We start from the raw sequence: 25,509 nt of genomic DNA on the forward strand, positions 1-25,509 counted from the left end.
GTCAGTATAGCAAGACCCCAACTCTACAAAAACTAACATTAGCCGGGTGTGGTGGCACATCCCTGTAATCTCAGGTACTCGGGATGCTACGGTGGCAGAATAGCTTGAGCCCAAGAGTTCAAGGCTGCAGTAAGCCATGATGGTATACTCCAACCTGGGCAAGATGGCAAGACCCTGTCTCAACAAAATAAAAAATAATTTAAAAATAAAGAAAATTATGTCAATTATAATGCATTTTCTTATAACGAATTTTTTGTATATGCATTCAACTCCCTTAGTGGCAAATTTTTGAAAAAGTGTCTCAGTAGAACACAATCCTATAATCCCTTATCTTGCCAATTAAGGCAACAAAAACAAGGAAATGTGTTTTAGCAATCAGTTCCCTTTAAAGAGATTTTCAAATCAAAGCCCCCAATTCACGTAACTCTACTAGTCCCATAATATTCATCTGGGCTACCACCAAGGCACAGCATACTCTCTGTAGTTACCACAATCGCTGATAGCAATGTCCTCATGGCGGCCTCCTTTTGCCTCCGCATAGGCCCACAGCTGGCATATCTATCCACATCCAGTGCATACAGCCCAACTCCTACCTTTCTGGCACAAGCACAGAAAAACACCTGATAAGTCAAGTGTTGCAGCAGAAACGAGATGTAGACTCTTTTTTTTTTTTTTTGCTTTTCTTTTCTTTTTTTTTTTTTTTTTGAGATGGAGTTTCGCTCTTGCTGCCCAGGCTGGAATGCAATGGCATGATCTCCACTCATCGCAACCTCCACCTCCCGGGTTCAAGTGATTCTCCTGCCTCAGCCTCCCAAGTCACTGGGATTATAGGCATCCACCACCACGCTCAGCTAATTTTCGTTATTTTTAGTAGAGATAGGGTTTTGCCATGTTGGCCGGGCTGGTCTCCAACTCCCGAGCTCAGGTGATCCACCCACCTCAACCTCCCAAAGTGCTGGGATTACAGGCATGAGCCACCGTGCCCAGCCGAAATCTAGACTCTTGATTCCCTGGGTGACTTTGTGCAGATCACATAATCCCTAAATATAAAATGGAAGTACTTTTGTCAGCATAGTACATCCTTTAACATTTTATGGTGTTATGGATCTACAAAACAGACACCCAATATTCCACTCACTTCTGGCACAGAATTAAAGAAATGAAAAAATAAGGACTTCTTAAAAGGATATCTTTAAGGGTCCAGTATTCAAAGACAGTGATCAATCTCAAGTGATTAAGAAAGAGAAAGCTCACATACATCTTCATGCTTCTTATAGTACCCTGAGAACAGAGTCAGGAAGACTAATGGAAACCTCCATTAAGACAAGCTGGGTCTACAATATGAGCACAACTCCAGGTAAACCCATTCACGGTACAAGACTCCAATTTCAGGGGAGATTCATTTATACCCCTCTTTTGCCTTACCAGGCATAGCTTTACACATGCAGAACCAATCCTAAAGTTGTGAACCTTGGAAGCAGCTGAGCATAAAGATATGAAAGCCACCTTCTCAGCTGTATAAATGACCAAGATCACACTAAGGTCTCCTCTGAGTTCTGGTAAACTGCTACCCTCTGATAGTGATCGTCTTTTATACCATTTGCATTATTTTTATCATTTCTTTAAATCTACTTTTATGTTGTTACATTACAGTTTCAATTACATAAACATTGAGAAACATACACACACCCTAACTAGGGAAGTAACTGAATACTATTCCAAGGGTAGTTATATTTCCAGCTTATGAGAAATCACTCAACCAGGTGGACTGCCTCATAAATATATAATAGGCCTCTCGCCTTATGTCTCATTTTGACTCCATTCAACCTTAAGTACCTATCATTTGCACCACCTAAATGAAGGCAATGCAGAAGATACGGCAATGAGGAAAGGATACCCACTGCCCTAAGGGATGTATGCAAGTATATTCACACACAAAGAATACGAAATGTCAGAGGAGATATAAAATGCTTTCTGAGCTCCATGGAGTAAATCATCTCCACAGGCCTGGTGAAATATAAAAAATTTTTAAAGCTATCATGAAAAAATTATTTGAAATGAGCCTTGAAATGAATATGACAATGATACTATTGGTTAATTAAAATCTACTGAGCAATAAAAACATACCAGGTACCGTGTCTGGTGTTTTTGCATAAATTACAAATATTTAGCCTTATGTTACAGGTAAGGACACTGAGGTTTGGACAGTGATTTGTCCAATGTCAAAAAGCTGGTCACAGGAATGAGATCCCAACTGAGGTTGGCCTACTCCCAAAGTCCACACCTTAAACCTTAACAAACGACAGTGGAGGGAAGAGTAAACTGGAAGAATAGCTGAGAAGGAAGAACAGTAGTGGGAAAGGCAAGATCAGAGACGAAGAACCAGGGCAGTAAAACAGACAGAAACTGGCTCATCATTTGACCCAGCAGCCTCCTTCTCAGGAGACATTCTGGGGATAGGAGCAGAAATATGGTCATACATTCCAATGTCAAGGTCAAGTAATGAACACTCTTGAGAAAAAACGTAATAGAAAGCCAGTGTCCTTATAATGTTTAATATGTGTAAGAAGATATACAAACTCTCTCCTAATTCCATTGAGATTTAAAAATTAGGCATTTTCACCAGCTTACCACCTAAGCTCTGGCCAATACAACCTGTCACCAAGAAGATTTAAGGATCTGCTAACCTATTGGCCTGTATAACCCTAAAATGATCAAGTGAAAGTATACTTTTGGAAGCAGACAATGTCCACATAGCACACAAATCAACAACAGAACCAAGAGAAACTTTCTGACTTTTCTGACAGTGGCTACAACTATCCTTATATTTTTAGTCTAGGGTAGCATATTGCTTGGGTTGTGAATAAAGATACATGTAGAGACACCATCATGGAAAACTGTACCCCCTGTAATTATGTGCTTTCCCTTATGAATCCACTCCACCCATTTTCTTTCCTGTATATGACATCTTTCACATTCTCATTTCTAGTTCCAATTTCTTCTCCAAGATCCCAATTCTCATTTAGACACATGTGATAGACATTAATAGGACTTACAAATGTCTCCTTCTTGAGTACAAAAGCACTTCACTACTCTGCAATAGGCAGGACCACGTGACTCGTTCTGATCAATGAAATGTGTGCAATGATGAGCACCTCTCCGTCACTGAGGTGGGAAAGCCCCTGAGCAGTGCTCCCATAACTCTTCCCCTCCTGCTGCTAGAGATAACAGAGGATGGAGCCACAAGATTGAAGCTGACTGAGTTGCTGCAGGAAGGACAGCTGACCTAACGTATCTCCCAGGGACATACAGGGAACTGCAAGAGCAAGAAATATACTTGTGTTGTGCTAATCTCCGCTGATGTGGGGTTGTTTGCTACCATACCACAGTGCAGCCCAGCCTGACTGGTAGAACACGCTCAGTGGCTACCCCGAGGATAGCACAATACCACCCAGAATCACATTCTCCACCTTCTTCCAACTAAATTCAGAGAAGCCTACAAACCTTCGATTTTGGTTAACCCCAGAATCTTAGATTCTACCCCTTTCCTTTGCACCCCTAGGCCCATAGGAAGCAAATGCACAGAAGCAGTCTCATAAATTTTTACTGATGATGATGAAAGTCTTCAGCAAAAGTCAAATTACTTTTAATAAGTTAGATTTTTTTTAAGTGATGGAAATACAGACACCACCAGAAAAACACGTATTTTTGGGGAAAAAGCTCACCTATGAAGGTAGATGTATTCTTAGATATATGTAACTTTGAAACCTTTTTCTTACTATAAGAAACTAATGTAAGGCCTGGCGTGGTGGCTCATACCTGTAATCCTAGCACTTTGGGAGGCCAAGGCGGGTGGATCACCTGAGGTCAGGAGTTTGAGACCAGCCTGACAAACATGGAGAAACCCCGACTCTACTAAAAATACAAAATTAGCTGGGCGTGGTGGTACATGCCTGTAATCTCAGCTACTCACTCGGTTGGCTGAGGCAGAAGAATCACTTGAACTCAGGAGGCAGAGGTTGAAGTGAGCCAAGATCACGCCACTGCACTCCAGCCTGGGCAACAAGAGCGAAACTCCGTCTCAAAAACAAAAGACGAGAAAAAAACTAATGTAATTAGGCTGGGCGTGGAGGCTCACGCCTGTAATCCCAACAGTTTGGGAGGTCAAGACGGGCAGATTACTTGAGGTCAGGAGTTGGAGACCAGCCTGGCCAACATGATGAAACCCAGTCTCTACTAAAAATACAAAAACTAATCAGGTGTGGTGGCAGGCACCTGTAATCCCAGCTACCCAGGAGGCTGAAGCAAGAGATCTTGCTTGAGCCTGGGAGGCAGAGGTTGCAACAAGCCAAGATCACCATTGCATTCCAGCCTGGGTGACAAAGCAAGACTATATCTCAAAAAAAAAAAAAAAGAAAAGAAAAGAAAGAAAAAAGAAAAGAAAAGCTCATGTAATTAGAAAACTCTCAATTCTCACCCATGCTGCAAAAATGGCACACCAACTCTGAAGACATCAGTTGATAAAATGGGCAAATATATGCACTTACTTCTTTTAAGGGTCATACTACCACTACTGTGAACATACTGGAAACTGACACTTTTCACAAGTATCACCTGCAATTTTAAAAATTAAAAGTGCAAACCCAAAGAATTGCAATGCAAATATCAAAAGTTCACCTCAAAGGTCATTTATCACCATTTTTTTCCCAGCCCTTCTTGAAATGCTGGCTCAGAGAATTGCTATGGAAGAAAATATGTTGTGGTTTCATTAAAATTTCTAGCTTAGAGATGTTGCAAACTTATCAGTTCCTGGATCATACAAGCTACACACACATCAAGGCACCTACTCCCACTGGTTAAGCAAACTATCAAACTTTGTGGTTTTGTTTTGTTTTGAGACGGAGTCTTGCTCTACTGTCCAGGCAAGAGTGCAGTGGCATCATCTCGGCTCACTGCAACCTCTGCCTCCAGCGTTCAAGGAATTCTCCTGCCTCAGCCTCCCGAGGAACTGGGACCACAGGCACCTGCCACCACACCTGGCTAATTTTTATATTTTAGTAGAGATGTGGTTTTGCCAAGTCAGCCAGGCTGGTCTCAAACTCCTGAACTTAAATGATCCTCTCAGCCTCCCTAACTGCTAAGATCACAGATATGAGCCACCACACCCAGCCGCAAACTTTGAATAACGGATAAAAAATCTGAACTTGTGAAAATCTTTAATCTCCTCTTTGTTTTCAGCAGGAACACTAGAGAAAAGACAATCTACACAAAGTAATATACAATTTAATTATAATTTAACTTGTCTTTCTCTGAAATAAAGCAAAAAAATGCTCATCAAAATTTCAGTGGTGAGTAGTCATTATACGGTTAAAAAGAGAAAGTACAATGTATTCGCCCATTTTCTCTATTTACCTAATCACAATGAACAAACTGAAAGTTTAGTTCCTCTAAATCCAACTTTAAAATCTTGCACCCTCAATATTCTAGGGCAAAAAAATTATTAACTAGCTATAAAATAGACAATAAAAATATTTTAACTTAGATTCACCCAAAAGGCAAAGAATGACTGTTATCTCTCCCACCTCATCTATCTCAAGAGTGTTACTAAATATGGGTGTATTGCCCAACTTCCCTGCTCCACACAAGTATAGACTGCAATTGGAGTGACTGTTCTTCATTTCAAACACATGAGTCAAGAGGAAGTAGTATTAATTATTTATTGGTCAGCACACATTCATCAGGTACTCACCACATATGTGCACCTGTTATAAGGGTCAGAAAATTTCTGTTCTAGAGTTTACCAGAGTTCACCAACCTTGTGAGGAGACAGGCCAGGAGTTCAGCCTTCTCAACCATGCTTTGTGCCTTCAACCTCCAAACCAGTGAGTTCTGGGTAATACTTGATGGTAGGAAGTATTCCTGCCTTAAAGATGGGACTTTATATCTGCATCTGCCTTCCAATTTATTCTTATATTTTAATTTTTCTTGGTTGTCAGTAGCAAACATATCATCTACTTGATAAAGCATCATCAACACCCTGTCTTACATCTCTGAGGAGCTCATGAGAGAAATCTGTACCAGTCACTGTGCAAGAGTGGAAAATAACCTATCGGTGTAGCCGTGTGCAAACACCACCTGTTTCTGCACAGGGCGTTCATGTATAAATTCCTATGCCTGGTTCTGAAAGTAAAATTCTGACACAAACCCTCACTGGTTCTCTTATCAACTAAGTCTATACCATAATCAGGATGTGGGTAAGGTGCTGGGAACTCTTGGAGAGGTGGTAGCTAACTGCCCCACTCTGTCACAGTTACTTTCAAAAATGACTTATTGATCATTATCCATTTTAGTTTCAGAGAAAGAATGAGACATCTCAGTTGGAACTAACATCCAAAAGGAACCTGAATGGCACCTTTAAAAAATATCTCACCCAGTCATCCAGAACCTTTGCTTCTCTCACTTTAGAAGAGGTGAAAGAAGAAAGCTCGAGTCGTAAATTGAAGGCCTTCCTGTTACCGTCCTTTACAGAAACAAAAGCAGCTTGTCAGGCGAAGACTATCTGAATACCTCGTGCTTAGTAAACAGACCAGACGGGGATTCAGTGGAGTGTTTGCATAAGGAAGCTATGGAAGCTTACTGTTCTTAAGAGTGTTTCCTCCCCATCTCACCTGCAGGAAAAAAGCACCGACTTCCTCCCCAACCTTAAGTACAGATCAACAAGCCCTCCTGAATGAAGCTGCCTGTTCTGACCCACCTCTCCACATTGCCTTGGCCAACCCTCCTGACCCTGTGCTCCTGGGAAGATTACTCAACCTCTCTGAGCCATCTGAGATGTGAGAAACTTCAGTTAAATGTCTGAAGAGGGCTCACTGGTATAACCTGGTAACTGTTTAGAGCATGCCTCAAAGAGCACTAAGCTGCAAAGAACTCATTCCATGCTCCATGACTAACCTTAACCCAGGCATTCACAATTTGAAATGTGTTCATAGCATAGCCCTGTAAACTTCAGGTAAAGGTCACATTTCAGACCTTTTCTTTAAAACAGTAAATTATGTAATAGTAAGTTACACGTGAAGACACTGCTTACAACACATCATATCATGACCAATACAGCCTAAGGGTCCTCCGATCATCCTCTCCCTCTTGGGTTCCTTGTAAATGTTCCCACTGTTACTGGTTTGGTATATCTCTTTCTAGTCCTTTTTCCTAGCCATTTATACATATATCCTTGAAACCACAAAAAAGATAAAGCATAAGAGTGTAGACTCCAGGACAGTCATTATGGAGGAGAATCCGCCTCCGCCAATATTTAGTCATATTAAATACATAAATACCCCATGATCCATTCATCCTGCTGCTTGAAGTGTCTCCCAGTGACTCGGCCCACAGATCCATGAGGGCACGTTCACAGATGTTCCCTGCAACACTGGGAGTTGCAAGAAGAGATAAGGAAACCCATGGTGACAGCAAATGTCTAGATACACACAGCAAGGTAGATGCATGGATTAATCACAAGAATATAGCGCTGAATTTAAAAAGTGAGAAATACTAAGTGCCAGAGCACAAAACTATTTGCATAGATTTTAAAATACACAAATCTCATCTGCCATAATAACCACATACCTCAAATGATTGCCATGAAATAGGGTAAAACATGAAAATAGTCCCTGTCATGTGTTAAGCACTTAGTAAATATTCACTATTGTTAGATAAAAATATGTTCACAGTATACTATAAACTTTCTATTACAAAACGTCATTTATTACATCATCCTTTCTCCTCAAGTGCTTTCTTCCTATTAAAAAAAATACAGAGAACCAGCCTGGGCAAAATGGCAAAACCCTGTCTCTACAAAACACACAAAAATTAGCCAGTAATAAGTGATCTGTGCCTGTAGTCCCAGCCACTCGGGAGGCTGAGGTGGGAGGATCACCTGAGCCCAGGTGGTGGAGGTTGCAGTGAGCCAAGATCACACCTCTGCACTCCAGCCTGGCCTGGGTGACAGAGCCAGACCCTATCTCCAAAAAAAAAAAAAAAAAAAGTATAAGACAAATTGGAACACCATGTGAAAAACTGCATAGAGCAGTTAACTTTGGGGGGAATGTTTATATGTTTTTAGCTTATTTTCCTTGCTTGCTCATCTTTCCATAAAGAACATATATGACTTTAGAATTTTCTTTAATCCTTAAAGTTCCTTTCAATATGGTTCATGACTGAAAATTAGAAACATCCTAAAAATCCATCAATGGCTAAGCAGTTCAATTGTGGTATATACAAATAGTAGAATATTCTATAGCCACTTTTTGTCAACCTGATAAATAGTATAATGTTGTGTGGGAAAAGGCGGGCTCTGAAATCACCCGCATGAAGACCTGAGGGGCCGGTGGACAACAGTGGTGGAGCAGCATGGACTCTAGAGCCAGTGTGCCCACCTCCACATCCTACCCTGCCACGCAATCCCAGGCAAGTCACTCGGTGCCCCTGAGCCTCAAGCCTCATCTGCAGAACAGGGTGATGACAGTGTCTGTCTCATGGGGTTGCTGTAAGCAAATGTGAAAGATGTCATAAATAACAACAACCACAATAACAAAAACACAAGGTCCACTAAAAAGTGGGTCCATTTTATCTAAGTAAATTAAATCTCAACAAAGACTGATTTGAAAATGCACGCACGCATGCAAATGATCACATATTGTTTAATTCCATTTATACTCTGGATAGTATCTGGAAAGATCACATATTGTTTAATTCCATTTATATTCTGGATAGTATATCCAGAATAGGTAAATCTTAGAAACAGGTGGCTGCCAGGGGTTGGGAGAAGTGAAAATGGAGAGTAACTGTTTCATGGTATGGGGAACGGTGGAAATGTTTTGGAACTAGACACAGGTGGTGGCTAAACAACATTGTGAATGTACTAAATGCCACTGAATTGTTCATCTTAAAGGGATAATTTTATGTTATGTGGATTTCACCTCAGAAAAAGAAGCATGTAAAACAGTAACATGTTTTACAAGATATATACAAAGGATATACATAAATATTCAAAAGGTTGACTACAGGGGAAAGGAATGAGTAAGGGAATAAGGATAAAAGAAAGTCAAGAAATAATGTTACACAGGGTAATTCTGAAAAATGTCCTGCCCAGACCACTGAAAACTGTGTGCTGCGAACTAAGGTAAGATTTTCCTCTACACTGGAAATCCAAAAGACTGTATCGGTTTGCTGCCCCTTCTTGGCAGCCACTCTATTCTTCTTTTTGTCATTTGCTGTTTTTACCCAGTAGTATATATCTTGGAGCTCTCTTCATATTAGTACATACCATCTTTTATCAGTCTCTTTTACAGCTCTGAGGATGTACCATGATCCACATGTTTTCAACACAGTATTTGCACTGACCTTACATAATATGCCAATGAATGAAGGTTTCACAATGAAGGATCAAAAATGGCTTGCAACAGTGTGTGCCAAAAACAAAAGGCCTATTCTGAAATAAGTTAAAATTGTAGAGTTATTTTTTATGCATCCTTCATAGTCAGACTGCTCCCACAAACCACTGGCATTACCAAACGGCCAAGACTCCAATCATACCCTCCCCCCATTTCCACATCCTCCAAACTGAGGTTGATTTAATTTGATTTTACAGGGGAGAAAAAAAAAGTTAGCTGGATAAGAGTTCATTGTATGGTTCTTTGCTCCAAGATGACCCTTCCATAAGCCTCGTGACCACCTGGCCTGGCTGTTTGGTATTAAGTTTAAAGGCCTGGAATTAGTTCAGAGAATACACAGGGCGTTAGTAATAAATAAGTCCAGGAAGCTCACCTTGGACCTTCTGACTCCTCCAACTACCATGCTAAAAACTCTACTTTTGCTGGATCTGTTTCCCAAATCCCAAACATCAACATGTCACCTGCTCAAATAGAGTGTATCTAACAGAGTTCTCTGAGACTTTGTTTTCATCAAAATAAACTAAAAGGCTGCCCTTTTTAATAATTAGTCACGAATGTCAGTTGCCTCAAGGTGACACAGGAGAAACAAACCTGACATTTGTAAAGGAACAGCAGCTGGAAAGAATCAGACAAGAGGAAAGGGGGAAAATGGGAACATTCCTGCCTGGGGTAGGTAAGGAATTGTATTTTAGAAAACCTAAAATAGCCTTTTATCAGAGGTGGGATAAAGGTCATCACCATGGACCATGGTACTGGGGTAGAGGACAAAGCCACCTCTGAAGTGCACCTCACCCTGCTCTCTAGGGACCGGCCAGAGAGTGGGGTCTGTGAAGGTGCCAAGGGTGATCTAGCATCTCTAAGGACTGGGCAGTTATGCAATACAATTATGTTTTTACACAGCATCCCTCCCACAGGACATTCCAATAAGCTTGACAAAGGAAATCATTCATGCATTGGGTAAAAGCAATGTGAGGAGAAACCTCATACTGGGAGAAGAAAGACAGGAAACAGAGTTCAGATATGGACAGGTCTCCCGGGCGCTTCCTCCTTAGGCCTGCAAATCCCAACCCAATATAAGGGGCAATGGGAGAAATGGGCAAGGTGACCTGACCAGAGGTACATGGAAGGTAAGGACTGAGTTAAATCAGAGGGAGACAGACAAAGGCTTCCTGTCTCCCAGAGAAGGTATGTCTTCACTCTTGGCAAAGACAGAATCATCTTCTGTCAATCGACCTGAGGTCGGTTTGGGATTTTTTGTTTTGTTTGAGGCCAGCTATTTACTCTACTTGTTAAATAAGAAACACAAGTAGCAAAATATTTTCCTAATTTACAACTTAGCAGCCTAATTTATTTTGACAGAAAGAGAAGCATGTCTGCACACCAAGGCAAAAGTTGTATTTGGCTGTTTGAAGATCTCCTTGGCATTCCTGCAAGAAATTCCTAGGTTTGGACAGTCCAGGAGAAGGGACTAAATGTCTTTTTTTAGTGACGTGAGTCATCTAATGAAGCGGCAAATCGCCATCCTCAGCTTGAGCAAACCTGACAGAAATACGAGTTTTTAGGCAGAGAAACGTTGTTATAAGCCACCTTCAAAAGAAGACATTATTCGTGTGCTTTCAGCTTTCTAAAGCCAAGGCTAAAGCCACCGCCACACCTCTTAGGCACGGATGATCTCATGAACAGCAGCGGACTTTCATCTCCTGAGAGGTCTTGGTTACCGGCTCTGCGCCAGGCACTCCCCAGCTTGGTGACGACCTGCATACCTGCCCCTTTCCCATACCAGGAAGCTTTACCCAACCAACCTGCTAGGACCAAGGCTTTTTTAAAAGTCAGCCCAGGAGCCCAGAGAGGTGCTGGTTGGAATATGGTGAGCTCTAGCCCTAGGTTCTCAGCAGAAGCAGACATGTTCTGTTGGGAAAAGGAGACTTTGCTCAGACCTGTCAGGGTTGTATTTCCACAAGCCAGTATCTTATGGACATGAATAAACTAACAAAACCAAAATCAGTGATTATGTGTTTCTCTGCAGCTCTACCTGTGTCTTCAAAAGCATCCCACTCTCCCATGTTATTGAAGAACATTCCACAAAGGGTGCCTAGAAAGTAATGAGTCTGAATTTCTTAAATCACACAGGGAACGTGTTCCATTACAGCTCCAACTGGTAGAATTTCCTATGGACCTTCATTATTGGAAGAAGAGATTCATATTCAGCATGAATTAGAAAACCCCAGTTTCTATCAATCAGAAAAAGGCCAGTCTCTGGATGCACGAAGGGGAATACTCTGTTTACTTATCATAACCTTTATTACCTTCCTATACCACAGAAATATAGATCTGGAGAAATCAAAGAATCATATAAACTGACATTTCAGAATATTTTTATTATGTGAGGATCACAGATTATCCTATCCTTGGCCCCACTTCCCACAAAAGAAAAAATATATACAGTTGGCCCTCAGTATCCGTGCGGGATTGGTACCAAAATCCATGGATGCTCAAGAACCTTGTATAAAATGATGTAGTATTTGCATATGGCCTATGCATATATTCATGTGTACTTTAATCATGTCTAGAGTAATACCTAAGACAATGTAAATGCTATGTAAATGGTTGTTACACTATAACGTTTAGGAAATAACGGCAAGAAAAAAAGTGTGTACATGTTCCGTGCAGACGCAATCATCCATTTTTTTCCAAATATTTTCAATCTACAGTTAACTGAATCCACAAATGCAGAAGCCATGGACATGGAGGACTGACTGTATATGTATTTAATAGTCAAAGCCAGCCCTAGAAACATAATGTCCTATGGAGGGGAGGAAGAAAAAAGCATACTACTAATTCTAAGATCACATCCATGTTATCACGATTTAGACAGAAATAGCCTCCTAGCAGTAAATCACTAAAAGTCTTTCTATTTTGAAAGTACTAAGATATGTAGGAATCATATAAACTTCTTTTAACACCATGTCACCATTAAGGAGGCAATAAATGGAAATTACTGGCATGACTTTTGCTAACAGGAATTGTAATGGAGAAAGAATTTAAACAGAACTAAACCACATAAATTGGAAGAGTGTTCCCAGATAACCCTGTGCTCTAACAAAGCTTCTCTACTCTGAAACATTGGCACTGCAGCTGTCACTTGCCAAGGCCCATGGGACAGCAGAGGTGAATGTACAAATTAGACAAGTAAGTTGTAAAGAACCACAAAAGCTCAGAAAATTCCCCAAAAGAATATGTTGGGAAAGTTCACTTTCGCAGTGTTCAACATGCATCATCTTTTCCGCAAAGCTGACTGGACAAAGTCCTACCATCAAACATAGTGACCATGGGGCACAGCACCACGCATACCAGAGTCAGGTCATAGGACAGCGGTACTTGCGTCAACTCCTCTCCCACTTCTCCAAGCCAAACGCTCAACCAAGGCGGGTTTGCTACAGCAAAGTCACCTAAAGAACATGACTGTACTGAGACAAACTCCTGTGATTTTGCCTCTGAGTAGAAAGGCTGAGACAAAATCGAAACAGTGTCACATCTTTCCAAAAGTAAATTCCAGCCACAGAGACCAAAGAGAAGAACACAGAATGCACTCCTCCCCCACCCCCCAAAAAATCAAGTGTAAGAAATAAAAGTAGATTCCAAAAGGTCTAAGCTCTGAAAAAGGCATGGGGAAGCCTGAATTAAACACAGAGAAAGCTATTAGGAGAGTCAAAAGATTGACAGAAGTTCATGCAGCCATTCAACAAATTAACCACCAGCTCCTAACAAGTGGTATGAACCGTGTTAAATCTTACTCATGACATAAAACTCAGGACAGGAATGCTTCTTATCCTTCAGGAACTTAAAAAGCTACCACAGGAAACAAGCTATAATTATGCGCAAGCTGCTGCATTACACAGCTACAGGTGATTTTCCCTAAGAATCATATGAATCAAGAATTTGGGGTGGGCATTTAGGTTGAACCTTGAAGGAGTCACATAATTTGTATATTAAGGAAGAAAAAGTGAGACGATAGCACTCTAAAAAGTAGGCAGGGGGCTGGGCACGGTGGCTCACACCTATAATCTCAGCACTTTGGGAGGCCAAGGCGGGTGGATCTCAAGGTCAGGAGTTCAAGACCAGCCTGGCCAGCATGTGAAACCCCATCTCTACTAAAAATACAAAAATTAGCCAGGTGTGGTGGTGGGCACCTGTAATCCCAGCTACTCGGAAGGCTGAAGCTGGAGAATCGCCTGAACTCAGGAGGTGGAGGTTGCAGTGAGCCAAGATCACGCCACTGCACACCAGCCTGGGTGACAGAGTGAGACTCTGTTTCCAAAAAAAAAAAAAACTTCAGATATTTTTGGTGTGTTCAGATACTTCCCACATACACTTAACTCTCGATTTCTTGCTCAAAAGCCTAGCAGAATACAGGTAAGTCAGGTACTGTGGGGACTTCCTACCCTGGACAGAAGAGGTCTCTATCTCCGTCCACTTCCTCAGGGAAAGGGAGGCTTTTCTGTGACTTTTTTACTTCCTTCCCTCCTACTAAATCACAGAGAGTTGTGTGTAGGTCTCCTCTATCCCTCTATTGGCCAAACCTAATGCCAGTCAGACAGATGCCCTTAGCTAAAGAAAGAGAAAACATATCTAACCCATTCCTGACCTTCTCTCCAAGTGGTCTGGGGCAAGCAGGCACTCCTCTCAATGCAACAAAACTCTGGTCTCACAGCTGCTCTCCTACCAATCTCAGTGTTGCCTGATGGTCCAGGTTTAGGAACTTAAAAAGCAAATCAACATTTAAACAGATGAGACTGTGTTCACAACTTCATAGATGCCTTCCAGGCCCTCACAAGTTACCTCGATATTAAAAAGGAGACATCAAATTCCTTTCACCTACTTTTCTTGCTTTCATCTATTTTTTTTTTTTTTTTGCAAATTTTGATTTACAAGTTTACTTTAAACTTTATCATCCAAGCATTATTTGCTCATCTTACTATAGAATGCACCTTGAAACACAATGGCAAGTTGTGAGGTATTGCACAACGAAAGAGATGAAGAGCCTTCCTTTGCTTGAGTATTTGAATAACGATGATAATCAAAGTTGTTCTTTGTTAATAAATCTTAATGTGAATAATATATACATTTATAAATAGAGACAAGGGTCTCACTATGCTGCCTAGGCTGGTCTCAAACAGCTGACCTCAAGCGATTCTCCTGCCTCAGCCTCCAAAGTGCTGAGATCACCAGCATGTGCCAATAATGAAAGGAAACTAAACAACTCAGTTAGCAACAGCAACAAATGCCCACCAAAGCTGAGAACTTCCTCTGCTGAGAAGCAACACACAAGTACTGAATATGCTGTTGGTTTATCTGGTGAGAGTTCTCCTGGGGCAAAGAGAAAACCACTCTAAGCAGCACAGCATAATGGTTAAGAGCGGACTTAGGGACTCTGGAGAGAGAGGAACTCGATTTGACCCTAGCAAATATTTTAAATCTTCAGCTTCATTTTCTTCATTGGCTTGATATCAGTATTAAATGAAATGTGCATGTAAAAAGTACCTGGCAGAGCAGCGATTAATACAGCACTGATAGGTGGAAGAGATGACTAACAACATGGATACAGCTCTCTTCTCCCAAAGAGACACGTATAGTCAACTCCAAAAGAGATGTCAAAATCAAAGGCAAGTCATTTCAATTGCATCAAGAAAAATATTCCGTAAAATCAAAGGCAATATTTCCAGGGAAATTTTGGTTCCTAACAGTTCTCCATTAAATGCTTGCTTAGTTTCTTCTGGATGAAATAAAAAACTTTTTGTCAAAGAAAATATAATTGAACATGTGTCCAAATGAGGAGATTAAGATTATACACACTGCCCTCACTTTCAGTTAAATACCACTTTCAATTAAATCTAGACTGCATTGCAGGGGTCATTTTTTTAAGGTGAGTCACGTCATTTAGTATTTTTCCAGTAAAAGGTAGAAATCTTTGGCTTCAAATGCTGATCTAGGAGACAGAGTCAGAAATAATGGTGATTCCTTTTGTTTCCTGGGTCAGTTTCTTTTGCATTGCCGTAATTCATTTACTTGGTAAGTCATACTGAACTGCTGGTGATTTCAGAACAGGAAGGCAAGTGAACACATGAGCAGGATGATGGGAAGTAAAAAATTCCACTATAACCAGGATACCTTTGTTCAAAGGCACAATTCTATTAAATTCACATCCTGTGGTCATTTGTTAAGTTCTTAGAACAATGGTAAATTTAGTTACTGGATACAACAAAAAAACCATTGTTTCTTTTCGTTATTTCTCTTCCTTGTTGAAAGTTTAAACATTGTCTCAGAGTCCAGAGTTTACATACAAGCTAGAACATGATGTTAATACATGCATATCAAAAAACAAATACACACACACTTACATGTACATTCAGTTAGTGTTAGCATTTAACCCATGTTTGTATAGGCAGCACTAAACTTCAAAAACTTTTTATGAACAAAATTGTGAAGTTTCAGGAAAACATTAGTCCTGTCTCTCACTACTAGTCTATCTTGGAACAAGACAACTAGTCTGCAAGACAGAGTGGATGGCTGGAATGTCCAAGTTGGAAGTGAAATCCCTTCTTTTAGGATCAACAGTACAGCTACATAACATGCTATTGATGAAAGACAGAAGGACTTTGGAGATGGAACGATTAGTTACACACCTCCACCAGAGGACTGCCTCACAGGGCATAATCATTTCCCTGTTTCTCTCCTGCACACTTTCCAAGTTCCTCAAGGTGAGACCACAAAGGGCGCTTCTTTGGATTACCAAGATGTAGCGATGCCGGCACTCACCGGAGCGCAAGAAAGACCAAATAAAGAGATAGAGGATAATTAACTCATCGTCTAGTCAAGAAAAAGCAGGGAGATTAAAATTCTGACCTTCAGCCAGCTCACAGTTGCTCAGGTCTTTCTAAAGACAAGACTCTCCACTCTTTCGACCCTGTTTCACGATTTAACAAGTATGGATCCGCTTTCTCTAACATGGAAGGAAGAACTTTCCTAACCCACACAGCGCCTTGCACTACCAGCCAGGAGATGACAGGCATGTTTACAGAGTAGTGTATTTGCATCGTTTTTCCTTCTTTTAAATGTCTAACAGTCTGCTGTTTTGGCTGAATATTCTAGTCTGGTTTCAACGGTGGGAAGCACATGAGCGAAACCCTACAGTGTTTTCACTTGGTGTAGGAATCTCTCTCCCCACTATAATGAACTGTGAGTCCACTGCCAGAATGCTTCTGTGCTCTTTTCAGCTGTCAGTACTTTAGCATTAATGCTAATAACTTTTCTAAACCTCCCAATGTCCCCATCATTGCTCCGGAGAGACGACAGGCCATGAGGATTGCTGCTTTATGCAACTTATTTTATCAATTGCATTTGTAGGTACTTTGTGTGATAGAAGAAAGAATGAGAGGAGTAGCAGAGGGTATTTTTAGAAGATACCTCATCTCCTCATATCTTCTGAGCCTTTTTACCAATGTAGTAGCATTAATTATTTTGAAGACACATAAAAAGTGGTTTGGAATGTAAGCATTTCCGTTCATGATTTCCCTGTATGTGAAATGTTTAAGTGCTTAAGCTACCATAAGATTAATCCTTTTTTAACACCACAAAACCAGTTAGAGGATAAATATGTAGAAAGTAATCATTAAAATAGAAGGTTTGAAAAGAGAACTTTTATCTATCCTAATTATCCTATAGGAGGTGCTTAATTAATGTTTATTGCATGACAGTGAATTCTCTAGTCAGTGAATTCTCAATTAGCCATACCAATGGAAGGGTACACTGATGTGGAAAATATAAATAACAAGAGCCTTCACACACTGAGTACTTTCCACGTAAAACAGGGACAATAACACCTGTCCATTGGGTTGTTGTATGGACTACATGAGCTAACTGTGAAATGCATTTAGCCTAGGAGCTGACAAGTAGTAACAACTCCTCAGTGCTAACCGCTATTATCATAATCATCATTGTCATTTTCTATGTATTACACATTCATGATCTTTAAACCTTAAAACAACTCTGCAAGGCCAATATGATGATCCAGATTTCGTCCTGAAACACCACAAAGCACAATGAGGCCACTAAGTAACTGACTCTCAGTCACAAATCTAGCAAATGATGCCACTGGGTTCTGAACCAGGGTCTGACTGGAGTTGCCTCCAATTGCCGGGTGATGCTACTTTAAAAATAGGGACCTTTCTTCTAGAAATTCACTTCTTGGCCAGGTGTGGTGGCTCACGCCTGTAATCTCAACACTTTGGGAGGCCGAGGGAGGCGGATCACTTGAGGTCGGGAGTTCAAGACCAGCCTGGCCAACATGGTGAAACCCTGTCTCTACTAAAGATACTAAAAAATTAGCCGGGTGTGGTGGTGTGCGCCTGTAATCCTAGCTAATCAGGAGGCTGAGGCAGGAGAATCACTTGAACCCAGGAGGCGGAAGTTGCAGTGAGCCGAGATTGCACCACTGCACTCCAGCCTGGGTGACAGAGTGAGACTCTGTCACAAAAAAAAAAAAAAGAGAAAAGAAATTCACTTCTTGTCCTGAAGTTTGAGAATTGTAAACCTAGGTCAGACAGCAAAAGCAGAGGAGGCAAAGAGGACCATAGCAAGGGTGAGGGCTTTGCCAACAGCCACGACTAGGTTCAGATCCAGCTACATGACCTTCAACAGACTGTGATCATCCAAGTCTCTGCCTCCTGATTTGTAAAAATGAGATAATCACACCAACCCTCGCAGGAATGATGAAAGGATCATGCGTAAAGTATGCTGAGTAATTGGTCCAGTCCTCGGCACACAGCAGGTGCTCCGTAAGTGTTTGTATCAGAATTATCTGGTCGACCTGAATTGCTTTTAAAAGTCATCGTGGTATGGAGGAAAAAATCCCTCCCAGAATTTTGACTTTGAATATTTTTTCTAAAGCTTACTCTACCTCAAAATATAAAGTAAAATTCTCCCCCAGACTCAAATAACTTCTATTACACATAATTTTTCTTTTGTCATGTATTACTTTACACACATAAACACAGAAAAATATATTTTGCCTCTGTAAACACAAAGAAAAAAATTATATATAGTCATATGTTCTATATAGAATCATATTCACATAAACTTTGGCACTTATAAGGGGAGAAAGAAAAGAGTATAATGAAAATTAAACCAAAATATAAAAGAATAGGAAATTCTTTTAAAAAATCGCTCTCTTGGAGCACTGTTATGCTACAAGATAACTGATGAAGAGGCTCTATACATACATATGTACTGATCATGATGCTGATAATAATGCTGATAAAGACCCATCAGCATTAAAAAAAAAAAAAAAAAGGATAAACAAGGGGACACAGTCAAAGGGAATATGGTTCAACTGATTATTTAAATCTGGTAATCAGATAAACCATCAAATCTATAATAACATAACAGTAGGAAAATTCACTTCATTATTGCATGAAATGAAAAGTAAAAGAAAGCGCATTTGCAAACGCACACTAAGCCAGGCTTTAGGTGATTTTCAACTCTCCACCAAAGCAATCAAATAGAGATTAACATGCCTGTCAGTTGAAACCAGGCTGTCAAAATGAAAGCCTTAAATTACACATGTCCTTACCAAAAAGGATTTAAAAGATTTTTCTCCTAAAATAATAAGGAGCACTCCATAGTTTTTAATAAAATAATAATGTTTAATTTTGTATATGTACTAAAAAGGCATTTTTAAGGAGATTAAAATGCAGATTCAAGACCACCAGAAGAAACTTGCCAACACAAAATCAGACCATTTGGTCATCTCTTCCGAGTATGTTGTTCATTTGTCTTTTACCCAGCAACAATTCCTGCAAAATGATAACCAAAACAGCCTTTTGGTAAACAGGAGCTTAAACACTGCCTCTCAAATCAGATTGCATTTCAAGTGATCTGAAACCAAACTAAGAAAGCACTTTGTGAACATCGTTTTCATTTTAAAAAGTCACAGGGAAATTGCCCTTTGAGGTTCTGAGGGACACAGACACCAAAGTTTAGGACTCAGCAGTTCATGATCACTGACACATCCAACCCTCTAGACATCATTTTGAAAGTGAAGCAGAACGGGGTTCAGGAGGAAGAGAACAGGGGAAAAAGGGATACTTAATAGTGACTCTCAAGAGGAAAACAAAGCAACCGTGAGAAATCTTCCAGAGGATATTAACAAACTTTCATCTCTGAAACACTGGATCACCAAATACATCATAAAATTTGGGAGGATCAGATTCTCTTCTCCATATCCACGGAGAAGATACTGCTGATAAAACTATTGACATAGGAAAATTAGTTCCTCAAAGAGTATCAGGTTCCAAGTATATTTTTCAGAATTTTTTCACCATTACATAAACAGGATGAGCTACTTCATAGTACTCAAAATCCAGCAGAAAAGGCAAGACCAGACCATATCTCAGGATTCAGGTATCATTATTTCAGAATTTAAGACAATTTACAACTGAAACTGGGCATAAGATTTCCCGATTTACAATCCATAAGGAAAAAGGGAGGTTCTTCATAGGGAAGAAAGTTATTTATTGACTCAAAATAATAAACTGCTCTTTAAACACATTGTAAGTATATATTTTAACAAAGAAAGTACATTAGATCAGGATTACATTTTGCTGATTGGGGTGATATGTCGTCTCTGTCTCTTTCTTTCCTTTTAAAGCCAAGTGTCACCTTAGGTGACCAGTTACTTACCTAAGAGTAACATTACATAAAACACTCACTAGTGGTGCCTGCCACACTTGTGATTCCTTCCCAGGCAGGAACTTCCGAGGCTACACCCTTATCCAAAGAGGGTGCCTGAGTTTAGGGCAGTCAGGAGTTCTATGAAGGGACTCACTAAAAACTAGATTCTCAATCTTTGGGGTTAAGATTGGGAAATAAAGACAGAATCCAGCAATTAGCAGCCACACTTGTGGCTAACAGGGAAAGAAGAGAGAGGGAGCTATGAATGAGCCAAAATTCTGACTAAGTAGAAACGACATGACAGAGAAGATATGCACAGAGAGTAGATAAGAAAGCCAAGTAAAAACAGCCAGAGAAGCAGGTAGGCATGAACAAAGCAAACACACGCTGATTGGCTGGTTACACTAAGGTTAGAGGATCCAGAATAGTGAGGACCCAAAATTTCCTGCTGCTGAGGCCTTATCCACTTCCCAGTCCATACATAGACATTTCACTGCAATTCCCAAGACCGAGATCCTCAACTTTTCCAGGGATGCTAGAAAACCCAGGATTAGGGATGAGATTCCTGTCCCCCTATTCCCACATCTATCTTTATAAAGAATGCCCCATTATTTGGGTTATTTTAGTGAGTCCCTGTTCCTTATAACCTAAAGGGTAGATTAACCAATTTTGTTATATTCTATGATCCAGACTTCTCACCAATTCAAAAAAATTTTCCATAAATTTGCTCATATGAATAAACTTCATCACACTTCATTTTTTAGACCATAAGTGATGCAACTTTCGTTCCCTAAACTGAGGCGATAATTTTTTTCTTTTCCAATCCACAATTACCCAACCATCCCACCCCACCCACCATTTTCTCCTAACCTTAGATATTTTAGGTCTGAGTCAAATCGGGAATAAGGCAAGATGCCTTCTCACTCTAACTCCCTGTTACCTTTAAGGTCAGTAATGGGAGCAACTAAGCTAGCATTTAATTAGTACAACTGGAAAAAATTTTCACAGTGTCTATCAAAAGTATAAATGCAATACCACTGGCCCTAGCCATCTGAAATTCTGGACATCTATCCCACAGAAATAATAATAACTTGGAAATAATAAGTTCATCAAGAAAGGAATTAGTTAAGTAAATTAAGCTGTACTCATACAACAGAAATGGATCCAGAATAGGTATTTTTAAAAGAGGTGGATCTCTGAGAAATGGCCTGGAATGACAGCTGTGAATATTTATAATGTGTACACTTTACTAAAAATATTTACAGAAAATATACAGAAGTAAAATACCCAAGTAATATATATTACTTTGAAGAAGTAAAATTTACAGGTTGCAGAACATTATGTATAGTTTCCACATTACATGTAAAATTATTACATTTTGGAAAAATCTTTATATAGATGTATACATAGAAAAACATCTGCAAGGATACACACTAAACTGGCTATACAGCCCATCTCTGGGCAATGAAAGTTGGGAGCTATTTTCATCTACTTGATTCACAAATATTACACATTTGTAACTTTAAAAACTTTTTAAATAAAGACTAGTCATGCCAAAAGCTATTTTGTCCTTTTGTTCTAAATACTATAAAATCATTAAAATTTAGAAGACCACAAAATTCAACATTCATATCATCAAATTAAATTCCTATTCATTTCTCCCACACCCGTATGAAATCATTTAGCTAGCTCTACAAAAAGATACCACATATTTAACTCATCTAGAAAATCCTCACACTGCCAGCTCTAGGTTTGATACGAAGTCACTATGAAATCCAAAAGTCACTACTCTGTTCAAACATATCCACAAACAGTAAGAAAGTTACTGACTCAACTTCTCTGTGGCAGAACTTTTTGTAAAACAATTTTTTTTTGAGATGGTATAACAGTACATCTCCCTTCCTTCTATTATTTCTAAACTAAAACAAAAAACAAAAAAACTAAAACAGTCTGCTGTGTCGCCCAGACTGGAGTGCAGTGGCGCGATCTTGGCTCACTGCAAGCTCTGCCTCCCGGGTTCACACCATTCTCCTGCCTCAGCCTCCTGAGTAGCTGTGACCACAGGTGCCTGCCACCATGCCTGGCTAATTTTTTGTATTTTTAGTAGAGACGGAGTTTCACCGTGTTAGCCAGGATGGTCTCGATCTCCTGACCTCGTGATCTGCCTGCCTTGGCCTCCCAAACTGCTGGGATTACAGGTGTGAGCCACCGCGCCTGACCAAAACAATTTTTCTACCAATTGACATGCCAAATATCAGAATAAGGTGATCCAATAGTATCTGGAAGACAAAAGGCAAAGTATAATAGATACTCCTAAAAAATCTAAATTGTAACACAGACATTAATATTAGATTGTATTAGATATATTCTGTGATTCTGAAAACATTTAAGTATGAGAAAAAATACACTTATACACTTTGCAGTAATCATAAGGCATGCTTGCCTATCAGTGTATGCCAAAATCTCAAGAAACAAAATCACTTTTGCCAAGCAAGTATTAATCTAAGACTAGTTTATTTTACTTGCTCTGACAAATTAAATGTGAAAGTACTGGGAATACAAAAAAAGTAGACATTTCCAAAAATATCAATTTACGTTTTTTTTTAAAGTCCTATGCTAAGTAAATATACACTCCTACATCAAAATTCAAGCAGTATCTAGCCTTGGGTGATGAGGTTACTTTTCCTGCTTTTCACTCATCAGTGTTATATAAATTTTCTACAATGACCATATATTATTGTTTGTATAATATTTGAGAAGTTTAAAATAGGGCCAGGCTCAGCAGCTCACACCTGTAATCCCAGTACTTTGGGAGGCTGAGGTGAATAGATCACCTGAGGTCAGGGGTTTGAGACCAGCCTGACCAACATGGTGAAACCCCATCTCTATTAAAAATACAAAATTAGCCTAGTGTGGTGACACATGCCTGTAATCTCAGCTACTTGGGAGGCTGAGGCAGGAGAATCGCTTGAACCAGGAGGCAGAAGTTGCAGTGAGCCAAGATTGTGCCATTGCACTCCAGCCTGGACAAGAGCGAAACTCCATCTCAAATAAATAAATAAATAAATTTAATTTAATTAAATAAGCTTGGAATTTTTAATAACCTCAGAGATCCAGATAACATCTTTTTCTCAGTGCTTCTTCCTTACATGAGAAAGGAACCCAGGTCAGCCACGGGAAGGACGCGCTACAATTCTAATTCCACGTCCAGACCTGTCTTCCAATGTAATAAACAGGTCACTTAGCCTTTAAATCTCTAACTTTATAAAGATAACACTTAGCCCTCTTCCCACATCTAAAAGCGTATAACATTTTATGATAAGGGCTTTTACCAGAAAGACTTTACAACTTAATAAAAGGTAAAATAGGCCAGGCGCGGTGGCTCACGCCTGCAAACCAACACTTTGGAAGGCCAAGGTGGGTGGACCACGAGGTCAGGAGTTTGAGACCAGCCTGGCCAAGACACCAGCCTGGCCAAAATGGTGAAACCCCGTGTCTACTAAAAATACAAAAATTAGCTAGGCGTAGTGGCAGGCGCCTTATAATCCCAGCTACTCCAGAGGCTAAGGCAGGAGAATTGCTTGAACCCAGGAGGCAGAGGTTGCAGTGAGCTGAGATCGCACCACTGCATTCCAGCCTGGGCGACAGAGCAAGACTCCAACTCAAAAAATAAATAAAAGGTAAACAGTACATCTCCCATTATTTCTAAACTAAAAAAAAAAAAAAAAAAAAGAACTAAAAAAAATGAAGAGGGGCAACTCTGTAATTCTGTCAATAACTGTTATTAAGCTTCTAATATTTCTATCCTAATAGGCCAGCAATTCTTCTTGAAAAACTGTGAAACATGGAATAAAATATTGCTGGACTGACTTCAAAGTAAAGAAACTTCCTTAATTATCTAAGCAACAATCTACCTTTAAATTGAGTGATACACAGACAATGTGTTATTTTTCCGGCTGTGACAAATCTAGCTCATGACTTGTAGGTGGCAGGAGAAACAAATACATATGCATGCAAACAATCTATATTTTTAATGTGGTGTTGAGTTTTAAGAAACTCAGTCTGGAATAAAACACCTCAAGGCTAAAAAAGGATCAGCATTACACACACACACCCTCCCTCACCCTTCAAATATCACATTGGAATCAACATTTTTAGATTGTTTAGCAAGCGACACACTCCCGAAGTCACTTCTATAGCAAAAATCACTCTGATGCTTAGTTCATACAGCAATGAAACCTATAGTCCATGAAACCTATAAACCATGGCACTATAACAATGAGAGTGTAGACAAGGTTGTTAGGTAATAATTTCCCCTAACACATGTGAAAAACAAAAGTTAGATGAATGACAAACATTGTATATTCATCTTCCTTGTGCTAAATTAAGCTGCTGTGGCAAGGAATCTGCAAAATGGCAATAAGAATTCCTACCATCCTTGTATACACATCCCTCTGCCATGTGATTTTACCACTCCTCCCAAAAAGTAGAAAAATCTATTTCCTTTCCCTATGAATTTGAGCTGGCCTTGTGATGTGCTTTAACCCACAGAATGTGGCAGAGTGGCATTGTGTGACTTTCCAAGACTAGGCCTCAAGAGTCCTTGCAGCTTCCATTCTCACTATCTTAGAACACTGCTGCAGTCAAGAAACAAAGTTCAGGCAAGTTTCTTTCAGGATGAGAAATCAGTGAAAAGTGAGGGCCAGTCAACAGCCACCACCAACCACCCCACACGCAAGTGAGACCATTTGAAAACAGAGCCCCAGCCAAGCTGACCATGGGTCTGACCCCAAACTGAAGAATTGCCCAGCCCAGCCAAACCCAAATTGCTAACTTGTATTATAAGCAAGTAAAATGGTCCTTACTTTAAGCCACTAAGTTTTGGGGTGGTTTGTTATACAGCTATAGATAGCTGATACAGTGAATTTCAGAATCCATGATGAGAGAACCGAGCCTTTCAGTCTGTCAGAGGCACCCTTGATGGCAAAACTTCAAAAGAGGTACGTACCTCGACAAGAGGCTGCTGCTGAATCATCCTTGGAAAAATTACACTCTCCCTGCCAATTTCCTTGCCTTGACCCCTTGTCAAGTCCTGCAAATTGTAAACTTGGAAATGCCCCCAAATTCTTATTCTCCCCCTTTCTCAGACCTGCTCAGGTCTGAGGTCTCTTGAGGTCTCTTGCTGCTGTGTACTAGTCTTTGCCTCGGAATGAGTCCATCCATTTTCTCCCTGGCTTCGCAGACCTGACTGTAGAATCCCATCCACCACCCTACCAAACTCCTCTCAGCCACCATCAGCTTTTACTGTTGCAATCCCTACCTCTGTGCCAAC

General features: G+C 40.1%; 1 protein-coding gene across 2 annotated transcripts in view; it reads right to left on the bottom strand.

Annotated features, from left to right (window-relative positions):
* The window catches only part of STK39 (serine/threonine kinase 39), a 292,156-nt gene that overhangs the window by 252,435 nt on the left and 14,212 nt on the right, over positions 1–25,509 (bottom strand). The window lies entirely within an intron of this gene.

This window comes from Macaca fascicularis, chromosome 12, assembly GCF_037993035.2.
Source record: "Macaca fascicularis isolate 582-1 chromosome 12, T2T-MFA8v1.1".
Classification (NCBI taxonomy): domain Eukaryota; kingdom Metazoa; phylum Chordata; class Mammalia; order Primates; family Cercopithecidae; genus Macaca; species Macaca fascicularis.